Source organism: Anabrus simplex, chromosome 1 (assembly GCF_040414725.1).
Source record: "Anabrus simplex isolate iqAnaSimp1 chromosome 1, ASM4041472v1, whole genome shotgun sequence".
NCBI classification, from domain to species: Eukaryota; Metazoa; Arthropoda; class Insecta; order Orthoptera; family Tettigoniidae; genus Anabrus; species Anabrus simplex.
Genome location: NC_090265.1, coordinates 125,719,282 through 125,733,374, shown reverse-complemented (window position 1 = coordinate 125,733,374; position 14,093 = coordinate 125,719,282).

Here is a 14,093-nt window from a genome sequence, read left to right as displayed (position 1 = left end):
GAGAGTTAAACTGCTGAGCAAGAAAAGGAAAAAAATTTATTAATCGGCCATTACCTTATTGTTGACCGCTGCAGAAGAAAGAGGCGCTACCCGCCTCCTGCGATGTACTTAATACACTGAAAGATGGAACAGAAGTGGCACGGAGACCCAAAAATCAGCAGTTTATAACCTCTCGTGGAAGGTTCTAGGCGTTAGGGGAATGAAAACACCCGCCCACAATTATTTTATTGGCTAGGACCCCGCAATCGATTCAAGTTGGGGGAAGATACATCTGATTGGATAGAAATTAATTTAAGAAATTCGGGATTGGCTACATGCAAAACAAGGGGAAAGAGAGGGGTATACAGCCAACTTAAACAATAACAGAAAGAAATTTAGCAAAGAACAAACATTTGAAATAAAAATTTCTTCAACAAAATAGTTCTTTGACTCCGCACTAGGTTGCACTATTGTTGATCTTCAGTAGTGTCATCTAGAAGAGAAAGTTCACACTTCTTACTTCAAGCTAAACAAAAACACATCAAAAGTGACACAGTTCAAAAACTCAAAATTTTCCACGTGGTGACATCTTCTGAGAAAGTAGAGAATTAATAGAGTAGATAAAGTTCAACCTTCCTCCAGAAGAGGAGTTTCAACTGGCGCAACTTTTAAATAAACGGTGTAGAGGTGTACCGCCCGGTACAGACCTCCCCCCCCAAAAGTTCCTCCAGGGGTGACGCATGAGATCAGTTTGAAACAAAGTCCAAGTAATGATGTTGATATGAAGATAGATAGCAGGAGCATTTACAAGATTTCTTAATTCAGTTTCAAAATGTTGTTGTTGCAGGTGAATGAAAGTCTTTATGTTTGTAGAATTTGAATTTCTGAAGATAAACTTTTACTACTTAAAAGTGAAGAAAATTTTGCAATGTCCACCAAATATTGTTGTTGAATTCCCAAGTGTAATTATTGCTTATGGTGACTGTCCATGTAGTTGATGTAGATTAAGTTGGATGGCCAGACCGGCCGTTGCAGCTTGCGTCGAAAGGAGGCCGCTCGGACCCCTCAAGTTCCCTGAGATACCGCTCGCCCGCACTAAGAGGGGAGCAGAGGTGTTGAAATACGCCGCGCCCGCGGTGAACATATACAGGCTGCGGGCCAGTAGCAGGTCGTGCGCCGCACATCAGCCTTGGCCGGGAGGAGAGCTCCGGCTCGCCGTACACATGTCGTCCTCGCTGGAGAGGAGGGGGCCCATCCCCCTCCCCAGTTGCTGCACGGCGCTGCGCGGCTGCGGGGGCATTGAAACATAAAAGCTCGGCGGCAAAATTGTGTTGGACCATCATTTTTTTTTTTTTTGAGGGCACAGGCATGTAGATTGAGGGGCCAGCGGCGTGGCGATATCCATGGCATATCATCTAAGCCAGCCACTGTATTTAGTTGAGCAGGAGACGGGAGAGTGGTAATGGCCGTGACAAGGACAGGATGGCAGTTTAACAATCGGGGGAGGTTTACAGAAATGCTTACATATAAAATAAAATAGAAGGAGCAGAATGCCTTAAAAGTGGAACTCAAAAAAAAAATATATATAACCATCATATTCCTATCAAATTATATGAAGCAAGTTGACACAAAATTTACACCGGTTTCACCTGGGACAGGTGAACCCTAAATATCCTCTCGGTGGCTGGATTGCTTACTAACAATGTAACCGGTGTGAGAAAATCGAGAATGATGCATGGCCCATGGAATCTGGGGGCAAGCTTGCCCGCGGGAACAAAATTTTTGACCATAACCTGGTCACCTACCTTCAAAGGGGTGGATCTCCGTCCACGATCATACCTTTCCCTAACCTTTTCATGAGACACTTTAAGATTGGCTTTAGCCTTCTTCCAAAGATCTTTAATGTTATCCGGATCTATTGTCTCGGGTAGAATGTCATTCAGAGACCAGAGGTTAGAGAGCGGCGAGTTGGGAACAAACTTGAACATCAAAGAAGCTGGAGTAAACTTGTGAGATTCATGAACCGCCGAATTCAAAGCAAAAGCTATCCAATGCAGGGACGTGTCCCACCTGGAATGATCTTCATGATGATAGCCATAAGTGCAGACCTGAGATTACGGTTAACCCGTTCAGCCAGAGATGGTTGAGGGTAATAAGCAGAAGTAGTTACATGAGAGATGGACAAGTCAAAACAGAATTTACGAAAAAGATTTGATGTGAACGCCTTAGCATTATCAGATACAATATATTGGGACGGACCAAAAGAAGCAAAAATGGAATTTAGACAGGTAATGGTGGACTGAGCGGTAGCCAGCTTAGTCGGAAATAACCAAGAAAATCTGGTAAAACCATCTACACATACAAAGATGAACTTGTTGGCATTACCCTTTGACTGGGGGAAGGGTCCTACATAATCAATATACAGGCGTTCCATGGGGCGCGACGCTTGATGCGAAGACAAAAGGCCTACCTTGGTGGACATGGTGGGTTTACTCAGCAAACATGATTTACAAGCTTTTACAAGTTCACGGATTTCACCGTCCATACCTTTCCAGATGAACATTTCACGAATCTTTTCACGGGTTTTAAAGATTCCAAGATGCCCTCCTAATGGGGTCTCATGATAATACTTGAAGATCATAGGTACCAGAACGGCTGGAACGACAACTTTCATCATCTTATCATGCCTCGATGGGCAACATAGAACACCATTCCTCAGAACATAAGGGACAACCTGTTCCCCAGAAGAAAGGGTTTCCATTATCGGAGCCAGCGTCGGATCTTCAAGTTGGTATTTCTCAATATCTCTAAAAAGCATGGGAGCATCTGTTAGGATGGCATTAACCTCGGATAGTATGGACTCGGAAGCTGATGAACTGTCGACCGGTTCGTGGGTCTCGACCTCGTTTGAAAACATACGGCTGAGTCCATCAGCAACAACATTTTCAGTACCTCTGATATGCCTGACATCGAATTGGAAGGCAGAAATACGAATGGCCCAACGGGCTATACGACCAGTACGACGCGGCCTACCTAAGACCCAGCTTAAGGCTTGATTATCTGTTTCCAGGTCGAATTTGACATGTTCCAGATAGAGACGGAACTTCTCTAAGGCGAATAAGACTGCCAAACCTTCAAGCTCATAGATGGAATACTTGGCTTCTTGAGCCGACAAAGTCCTAGATGCATAGGCGATGGGTCGCCTCCCTAGTTCAGTCTCTTGAAGAAGGACTGCAGCTACAGCTGACGACGACGCGTCCGTTTGGACGATGAATTTCTTTGAGAAATCAGGCATAGCAAGGACAGGGGCATTACAGAGAGCTAATTTCAGATCTTCAAAAGCGGCTTGTTGAGAAGGTCCCCACTCGAATTTGATGCCTTTCCTACGAAGAAGGTTTAAGGGCGCCGCTCTATTAGCAAAGTTAGGAATGAACTTTCTGAAGAAATTCACCATACCAATAAACCTGGCGATGCCTTTAATGTCCTTGGGAGGTTTAAAATCACGGATGGCCTGTGTTCTAGAATGATCGACTGCTACACCATCAGGTGACACAATATGCCCTAGGAAAGACATAGAGGGCTTAGCAAAGGCAACCTTGGACAACTTAACAGTTAACCCAGCCTTACGAAGGCGATTCAGAACTTCTCGCAGATGATCTAGATGTTCTTCGAAGGTCTCCGAAAACACGACGACATCATCCAAGTAGTGATATAAGTATTCAAATTTGATGTCTGAGAAGACCCTATCTAGTAGCCTAGTGAGCACAGCTGCCCCCGTGGGGAGCCCGAAAGGCACGCGGTTGTATTCGTATAAATTCCAGTCCGTGGCAAACGCTGTAAGGTGTTTAGACTCTTCGGCAAGGGGAATTTGATTATAGGCCTGATTCAAGTCCAAGATAGTGAAGAACTTGGCCTTACGAAACCATGAAAAACAAGAATGAAGGTCAGGAAGGGGCACAGATTGCAACACCACCTTCCGATTGAGAGCCCTGTAATCAATGACAGGCCTGAAGCCTCCTTGGGGTTTCGGGACTAGAAAAATAGGCGATGAATACGCCGACTTAGAGGGCCTAATAATACCATCCTTCAACATCTGATCGATGATTTCTTTCAGGGCCTTCATTTTAGGTGGAGATAGCCTATAAGGTGGAAAACGGACAGGAATCGAATCCGTGACCTCAATTTTGTATTCAATAAGATCAGTAACACCAAGAGTATCAGTGAATACCTCTGGAAATGACTGACATAATTTACGAATACTATTAGCCTGCTCCTCAGGTAGATGTCTAAGGTCTAACAACATCTCATCCTGGGTAGGCGAAATAGAGAAACATGACACAGAATTACACGTTAATAGTGGGATTTTACAACTAGAAGCAAATTTGAATGTGCACGACCTAGACTGGAGATCGAGCACAAGACCAGTGTGAGAAATAAAGTCCGCTCCCAGTATGATGGGGCAAGACAAGTGCTTAGCCACAAACAGTTTGATTTTCCATGTAAACTTAAAAATACGAATTTTGACCAGTAAAGAACCTAGAATTTCTAATGGAGATGTATTAGCCGAAACATATTTAACAGGAGAAGAGTCATAGACAGGTAGTTTACAAACAGATTTCAATTTGGAGTACAATTCAGCCGAAATAATGGAACAAACACTGCCTGAATCTAATAGAGCTGTTATAGGTTCGTTATTTATCTCAATCTTAAGAAAAGGAACAGGTGCGGGGATATCCGCCGCAATCCTAAGACACTCTTTGGGGCATTCAAAAGATGTATTCGAAGACTTATCGTTCCCTGAATTCTCGACCTTTTTGCCAGGGGCTGAGCCTTGGGAAGATGGATTAGTTGACTCAGCCGAAGCCACTAGTCACTTTTGACTGTTGTTGGAAGTTACCCCAGGAGTTGAGCAGGAGGGGGTGCTATTCGAATTGGGACAATTCTTGGCGATATGTGAGAAAGCCCCACATTTAAAACAGGCCTGTGATGAACCAGCTCCATTATTTGCCCTACTAGACTTGATCAGAGGACACTTATTGCGCAGATGGTCAGGCGACCCGCAAGCATAACATTTACGAGGGGTGACTGATCGGCGAGGTGGAGGCCGAGTGTTACTAAAGGAAGGCGGAGGTTCTTTCGCAACACGCAAGGAATCGGCGTATCTAACTCCTTCCGCTGAGACGGCCAATGCTTCAAGTTCCGAGAAAGTTTGCGGGCATGCCGCGAAACACAAATATGACCTGTAGGGTGGGGAGATCCCTTCAACAATAGCTTGCACGATCTGATCCTCAGGGAAGTGGAGAGCAAACACCCTAGTATAAAACTTAATGTCCTGTATGAAATCGGCCAAGTTTTCATCCAAGCGCTGTACCCGATAATAGTATTTCTGAATCAGAGATGACCTCGCGCGGGCAGGAATGAAATTTGCAAGCAAGTGTGCGTGAAAATCTTCAATAGATGATTGTTCAGCAATAGCTCTTACTATTTTATCTGAGAGAACACCAATAGCATAAGGATAGATAATTTGCAAAATTTGACAAGGGGAAAGAGAAAACACAAGGGCGTGATCCTGAAATTCAACTAGAAATCTTAAAAATGAAATTACATCACTGGTGGTGTTAACAGAAAACTTAGAAATACCTCTGAGCAACATTGCCAATGGATGAGGCAAGCTGCTAAACCCGGGTGACATAGTAGGTAAAGGTTTCAATGGCAAAGAAGTTAATTCAGAACGAATGTTACTCAGCGATGCACGGCGTTCAGACTCGTTGTCCAATGGGGCAGAGATAGTTTGAGCAGCGATGGTTTTCCTATTAACTTCTCCCTTGGGAGGCGCTTCCTCACTACCTGCATTCACTATGGTGGGCTGATCAGATTTGGGAGGAACTTCCCCAGTTAACAATTGAGTGACTTTACTAGACAATTCAGAAATAGTTTCAAGGAGCGTATTAGCTTCCTTCCTCTGAACGTCATTCACCTTTAGAGACAACAGATCATTAACTCTATTTGAAAAGTGATATAGTCTGCCTTGCACACGCTTAATTTGATTAGGAGACGGATCATTTTCATCAAAAAAACTAACTACAGATGCTAGCCCCGAAATATTCTCGACGATCGTGGAAAGAGAGTCATCAATTTCTTTCTCTCCCAAATTGGGGATGGAAATGGGCAAATCAAGGGACTCTCTAAGTTTGTTAGTGTCGATAGCAACCGTGCCTCCACATTACACGTTTCTAATAGTTAATTCGTAGATCAACTCCTCTTTGCGCAAATAGTTAAGGAGGAGAACATCGCGAGGGCCGGGCATGATGACGGAAAAATTTTGAACAACCTCAATAAAAAATTTCCAGCAACTGAGAAAATGGTTAGAGTTCGGATCAAAACAATGTGTAGCCGTCAGAAGGGGCTAAATTGAGACCCATTCAACCACGCTCTGCTACCACTTGTTACCGAGTTTTGGTGGTAGTTATGCATGAAAGAAGGTGCTGGGTGGTGAATAGGTCTCAAGCTACTAAAGTGAAATTAATTTTAAAAATTTAACAAGGTTATATTTTCTTTTCAAAATTAGGTAACAACAAATAGAACAGGTACTTAGTAGCCGAAACACCATTGAACAATACATTTACATAAGTACCCCATTTGGGGCTTCAAAAGTCAGAAACATAATTCTTGGGCAATCAGCTCAGTTTTACCCCAAACACAATTTTAACAGAGGGGCAGAAAACCCCATTCATACCTAGGAGCCCTTGCTCCAAATTACACTGAAAAGCCTCCTCGAGGCATACAATATACCATTTTCAAAAGAGCCACTCGCTCTCAATTTAAGCCTTTCCCAGGCCACACCAAACTCCACTTTTAAGCTGTCCTCAAAGGACATATACACAGGGGTAAAATACCCAACCTACTGAGGTCTATTAAATGACAAGAAGGTTAATTAAATGACCTCTAAAACAATTTGAGAGGAGGCGAACTTGCACTCCTAATACACTTTGATTAAGACCTACTTGGCGCTAGGCCGTTAATACAAGGGCTAATCCCATACTAAAGAGGTGACTTAAGAAGAGAACAATTTGTTTTACATTATCGAAGAATAGGTTGAGAAAAATAAGTTCACCTCAAAACAATATGAGTGGGAGCTCGAGAGGGTTAGCACTCTCTATCCCAGAATGTAGCTTTACAAGAGAATCGAAGAAAAGAGTAGTTACATTTTAGGAAAAGGTTACATGGTAGAACGCTTCGCACCCGCCCCGAGAGTTAAACTGCTGAGCAAGAAAAGGAAAAAAAATTATTAATCGGCCATTACCTTATTGTTGACCGCTGCAGAAGAAAGAGGCGCTACCCGCCTCCTGCGATGTACTTAATACACTGAAAGATGGAACAGAAGTGGCACGGAGACCCAAAAATCAGCAGTTTATAACCTCTCGTGGAAGGTTCTAGGCGTTAGGGGAATGAAAACACCCGCCCACAATTATTTTATTGGCTAGGACCCCGCAATCGATTCAAGTTGGGGGAAGATACATCTGATTGGATAGAAATTAATTTAAGAAATTCGGGATTGGCTACATGCAAAACAAGGGGAAAGAGAGGGGTATACAGCCAACTTAAACAATAACAGAAAGAAATTTAGCAAAGAACAAACATTTGAAATAAAAATTTCTTCAACAAAATAGTTCTTTGACTCCGCACTAGGTTGCACTATTGTTGATCTTCAGTAGTGTCCTCTAGAAGAGAAAGTTCACACTTCTTACTTCAAGCTAAACAAAAACACATCAAAAGTGACACAGTTCAAAAACTCAAAATTTTCCACGTGGTGACATCTTCTGAGAAAGTAGAGAATTAATAGAGTAGATAAAGTTCAACCTTCCTCCAGAAGAGGAGTTTCAACTGGCGCAACTTTTAAATAAACGGTGTAGAGGTGTACCGCCCGGTACAATTACAATAACCGGTAAGTACAGTATATATCTATTAAATCATTTAATTCTCTTCTTTTTAATGCTATTTGATCGGGGTGTCGACCCATGTGGATCTCTTTACCCTACTGGCACCATATTGTATGAACCTGCGTGCAATTGGAATGGCGGTAGTGTGGAATGTATTGTGTGAGGAAAGGAAGATTAAGGACGTCGCAAACAGGTCAGGAATATTAATAATTACAATTAAAAACCCCTGACCGGGCAGGGAATCGAACACGGGCCTTCGGGTGACAGGCGGACGCGTTGCCCGCTACACCGCGTGGTCGGACTATTATATTCCTTTGTTTACGATACGTCTACATTTGAGCACTAACAGTTTTATGTCATCCCTACTTGATTTCCAGTTGTCTGTTCACTTATCGCCGCTTCCTAGGCCACCCCGTTTCCCTCAATGTACCTCCCTATAACCCTTCTATACAAATTTCCTAATTTAAAAGTATCACTGCGGTTTATGTGAAGGCCATCGGAGTGCAGATCCCTTCTCCTACCCACCCATTAGGATCTTGAAAAACCTCACTCCCAGTTTCCCACATACTCACTCGTCTCATTTAAATCCCAATCACCTTCCAGTCAGTACCCCTCCTACACAGTATTCCACTGATAACAATTTACGCTTCCTTAAACTCCACCCGCGCTGCATTTACCAGGTCCCACACATCCCCAAGTATGTTGGTACATATACCTGCTTGTTTTACGTCGTTAGTACCAACGTGAAAAACTACCACATTCTCCATTCCCTGGGGCCGATGACCTTCGATGGTAGGCCCCTTAAAACAACAAGCATAATCATGATCATTATCATCATCTCCTTTCCCTCCTCCTTCTCTTCTACCTTCCTCAACATCTGCCTTAACGTAATTTTTGGATAACACTTTACCCTGGTACCCTTTCTTCCACAACTTTAAGCACATGTCTAACGATGGAATAACCCACGACCAGAGCCTCAACCCTACCCTCCTTATTTGATCCCCTCCCTTCCTGGTCAGTCCTATCTGCAGAAGCTACTTCCTCCTCCGTTTTCTCCATCACATGATCCTGTTCCACCTGTCTTTTCCTATCCACTACTCCACATTTCCATTTCCTACTTTTTCCCTTTCTCCTACTCCAACACTTGCCAGCAACAGTTTCCTGTTAGTCAACTTCCCTCGTATGTTCTACCTGCAGTGACTCGTACCGATTTCTCGCAGACACGCGTCCTGAATTCTGATCATGAATGGAGCCCTTAGCCTTCAATCTCCTTCTCCTTAAAACATTAGACAAACTGTCTTCTACAATTCCCCCCTTCCCTTCCCATCCTTCTTATTCACCTACTGTATCCTGTACATTGTTTGAGGGAGGCCTACTTTCCATCTTGTCCTCTGAGAGAATTCTAATATCTCCCTCAAGCTCTCCAACTCCTCCCTCATACTCCTTAATGCCTGGCAACACCCACAGTTCCTACACTTGCACTCCTTAGTCATTCTTTACTGAATAATGAAAAGGAAAGGAAAATTAAGGTAACTTATTCTGTGCAAAATAAAAATGAAGCGAAAGAAATATTGTCTAGGATAGTTCACAAAGATTACACGACAATAAGTTAATTAATATAGGCTACTACTACACGACAATACTGCTTGATTGTACGGTTTTTTATTCCTTCTATACCCTAATAGGATGGAAATTGCTGTTAATTAATGGAAACAGAGAATAATACACACGAGTTACACAATCCTTAACTGCAATTAAGTCTACCTAAATTATTGCAAACGAATTCTGGTAAGAGAGTTACAACAGATACCAGAGATACTATACTGTCCCCTTAAAATTTGGCTATCATCAGATTATTTACGACAAGACGACATTAAAAGTTTTATTGTTCGCCAGGAGCTGTATTCATCATTTGGAAAGCTGTGTGTGAGCACCAAACTGGTTCTTTCCTATCGTTCAGAGGGACAATGAATTGATCCGTGTTCGACTGATTGCAGGGTAAATCACGTGACAAGCCAGTGTTCCCAGGCGAGACACGAGCTTGACACCCAGCCGTGCAAGCAGGCAAGCTTCTAGAAACAGTCACGACCAATCACAAGAGACCCCGTGAACCAATGATCGTCTCTAAAAAGCACACAACCCCCACGTGCAAAATCCTATAAAACGTCATGTTCGCTGTAAATCACTCTCTGCTACTACTCTGCTCTGCTCTAATCTACCCTGGTCAACTCTGGTCTACGCTACTCCTTCATCGGAACCACGTGGGAGGGAAAATTCAGCCGTGCAAGCAGACATACGCTCTGCTAAAATTAGTCCAGTTTACTATAAAATCTTATGAAGTGAACCTCAACATTAGTGATCCAAGTTAAGTTTATTTCTCCACGAGAACATTAAGTATTCCAGCGTGTGTGTGTGTGTGCACATTCTAATATATGTTGCATTAGTTACAGCTTACACTTCTGGAACATGGCAAGTTCATCCCAGCGAATCTCCGTGTACGTCAAGATGGATTTTTCCTCTACAATGTGCATCATAATTTAATCGTGGGACGTCTATTGCCGTGTCTCCATGACCTTCTAAGTATGTAAGGCACTTCTGATCGGAGAAGGTGACTGACGGGATAATGCCGGAATGACAGACTTCAACCTGGAATCGAACCTCACCTAAACTTGGGTGCCGTTTTAACTGTTTATTTTCTTTCTCATCTTTGTAAAACTATAGGATCTTTCTTCTCTAAATCGTAGCTCTATTAGTTCTTGTAGTAGATTGAGTTATTTCATTTTCATTTCTTGAGGTGTCATAGTAGTCGAGTTACATGTGTGTGACTGAAATTTCAAATCTATTAGATTAGCTGTGTAGTCTGTCTTTGAATGAGTGCTCATACGTAGGATTTAGACAGATTTAAAAATCACTGACCACGTGATAAATTTCATTTGTTTACCTGTGATATTGGAAATAATCTGGATTGGAGTTACGTGTAAAATTTTGTGAGATAGGTTCGAATTTAGTGTCATTTTAAGATCACTTGCATTCTTTAGGATCGAATTATCTAATTTCACGACATTTCAGGACTGATAGATTTAATAATCACTTAAAATAATAATAAATTTGAATAAAAGATCGGGTTAAGAATGGAATTAAACGGTCGTGGACTATAAATTACCTTAGATTCCTTATATGTGAGATTTAATGAGCTCAGTTCGTGATGCGCCTGGAATATGGCAGTCCTGCGGGATATTAATTGAATAATTTATTAATTGGATAATTTATTATTGTTGAATAATTTGTTGCTTGTGTCTTTGGGAGCACAATGTGATTTATTATAACTGGAGCACACGTTGAATACATTTCATGAATAGGGAGTAATAATAATGTGATTAAGGCTCACGAACGCTACATTTACGACTTGTAACCCAAGTGATGGTGATGATTATGGAATTCTATTAGAATCTACAAATTGATTTCAGAAATTTAGATGGATATCCGTCGCGGTTTAATGAATATTACATTTCAAGTCATACCACGAATTTTGATCACTACCCACTATTGGAGTGAGAATATTTCCAGACACGAATTCATCCTCCGGATATTTTTGACGCGACCATTCTAAAAATAATCAATAAATTTATAAGGGCAGTATTCGTTGTAAATATTGTGTATACAAAAATACGTGTTACCTTGTGTGAATGTGGTGGGTGTGTGTGTGTGTATTGTAATTATGAATATTTTCCATGTTTTCGATTGTTTAATGTATTTAATCTGGTCGTGCATTTATCGCAACGGCACGGATTGTGTTCAACGTTGTTTTGCCATCATGATGACTCGTTTAGCATATTTTAAGGAACAATTTGTTGAGATGAGTTGTGAGTAAGACCAGGTTAGAATTTAATTTGCAATTTTCCATAGATTTAGACGAAAGATCGTCTCGTCATTTTCCAGCAAAGGCAAGCGATTTATAAATTAATCTTTAACTAACTCACATGTGGATATGAGAAAATTTTCAATACCTTTATATTAAATTTCCAAAATATTTTCAAACTGATTTGAAACTTCAAAGGTCATGCAAGTATAAATTTAATATTCACAAATGGCATAATCAGTCTGGACTTTTTTTGCTAGGGGCTTTACGTCGCGCCGATACAGATAGGTCTTATGGCGACGATGGGATAGGAAAGGCCTAAGAGTTGGAATGAAGCGGCCGTGGCCTTAATTAAGGTACAGCCCCAGCATTTGCCTGGTGTGAAAATGGGAAACCACGGAAAACCATTTTCAGGGCTGCCGATAGTGGGATTCGAACCTACTATCTCCCGGATGCAAGCTCACAGCCGCGCGCCTCTACACGCACCAGTCTGGATTTAGGTGATAACGAGTAATGATAATAATAATTAATAGGTGACAAATACGTTGGAAAACTGTGTGTTATAATTACAGTGAGAATTATCTAGTGAGATACACTAATTTTTAAACACGATCGTGTAATGATAAAAGTAAATGTTACACAGATAAGGTTAGATATCAATAATAATAATAATAATAATAATAATAATAATAATAATAATAATAATAATAATAATAATAATAATAATTAATTGTAATTTTGGAATAAATTTTTATTTTCCATCAGAGTTTCCACTAGCATTATTAATGGACGTTACACAATGTAGTAATTGAAATTCATCAGAATTCAACATTGACCACGTGTTGAGATTGCAATAAATTAATGGAACCTTAAGTTAATTTTATTGTGGAATAATAAGCGAAATAGCTGCCTACTAATTTGTGTAAATCCTCATTGAAGTCTCTGGACACTTTCATTTATAATATTTTAATTTTAAAGGCAGTGATGAAACATTGAAATATTGAAAGAAATATTTGTGTAGTATTGCCCCCATTATTGCCGAGCTAAGCCCATCCACTGAGGGAGAGATACCCCGGTGGGATTCTCATTCCAGAACAGTAAAGCTGGAGGACGAGGATGATGTTTAATTGGTTGTCGATTGCTACAGGAAGACCAGACATTATGAAAGCTCACTGTAATTAAATCCCAGCAAGTATATTTTTGTGTTTTGATGCTTATGTTAATAAATGTAAGAGTGTTGTTCTAAATTTTATATTTTTATGCTTGGTCCTCCCCTTTTTTCCCTTAAATGCCTCTAAAAACGGAAAGCCAGGAACGAACGGCCCACCGCGGGATCTCTCGCTCAGTGGCTGGGCTTAGCTCGGCAATAATGGGGGCAATACTACACAAATATTTCACAGTAATAGAATAAACACACTATCTGTTTTACAAGTTGTTTTACGTCGCACCGACACAGAGAGGTAATGGCGACTATAGGACAGAAAAGCACCGGGAGTGGGAAGGAATCGGCCTTGGCCTTAATTAACGTACAGCCCCAGCATTTTCCTGATGAAAATGGGAAACGATCTTCAGGGCTGCCGACAGTGGGTTATGAACCACGCTATTTTCCAATAAGATATTATAATGCCCTACAATAATTTTAAACTATGTTCAAGCTATTTTCATATACTAATATACAGTACAATAATTTTAAACTACGTTCAGACGTATTCTCATTAACCTGGTTATTAACTTACTAAGCACAAACAGAAAAGGAAATTACAATAAGAAAAGATCAAAATTCGCAAAACTACCCAAAATAATAGAATAGGCACTATAATTCCGAATAAGTTACTATACTACACTACAATTATTTTTAAACTACTATCAGACGTATCCTAATTACTAAGCACAAATAGGAATGAAAATTCCAATTAGGCAAGAACTACCGGTACTCAAGGATTACAACAAAGTTAAACACGTAGACAGATTAATATTAGTACTACTTTTTCCTATTATGCTGTATTAGAAATGAAACCTGCCGTTTGCACAAAAATGAACACGAATATAACAGGCAAGATACTATCTAATATACCGTATCTACTCTACAATTCTCAACTGAAATGTGGTTATATGATAATTACAAATGGTGGATTACTATTATTGTCCCTACTCCGCGGTACGGAGAATAAAACTGTCCTTAATGCTGAAAAAATGAGGTTGTTTACATCACAGTCAGTGGAAGTAATACTTGAATACTTTGTTTCTCGTTATCATTAAATTCTCTCCACTTTCACTGTATTCTTATGGTTTACATAGGGTGATACATTTCGTTT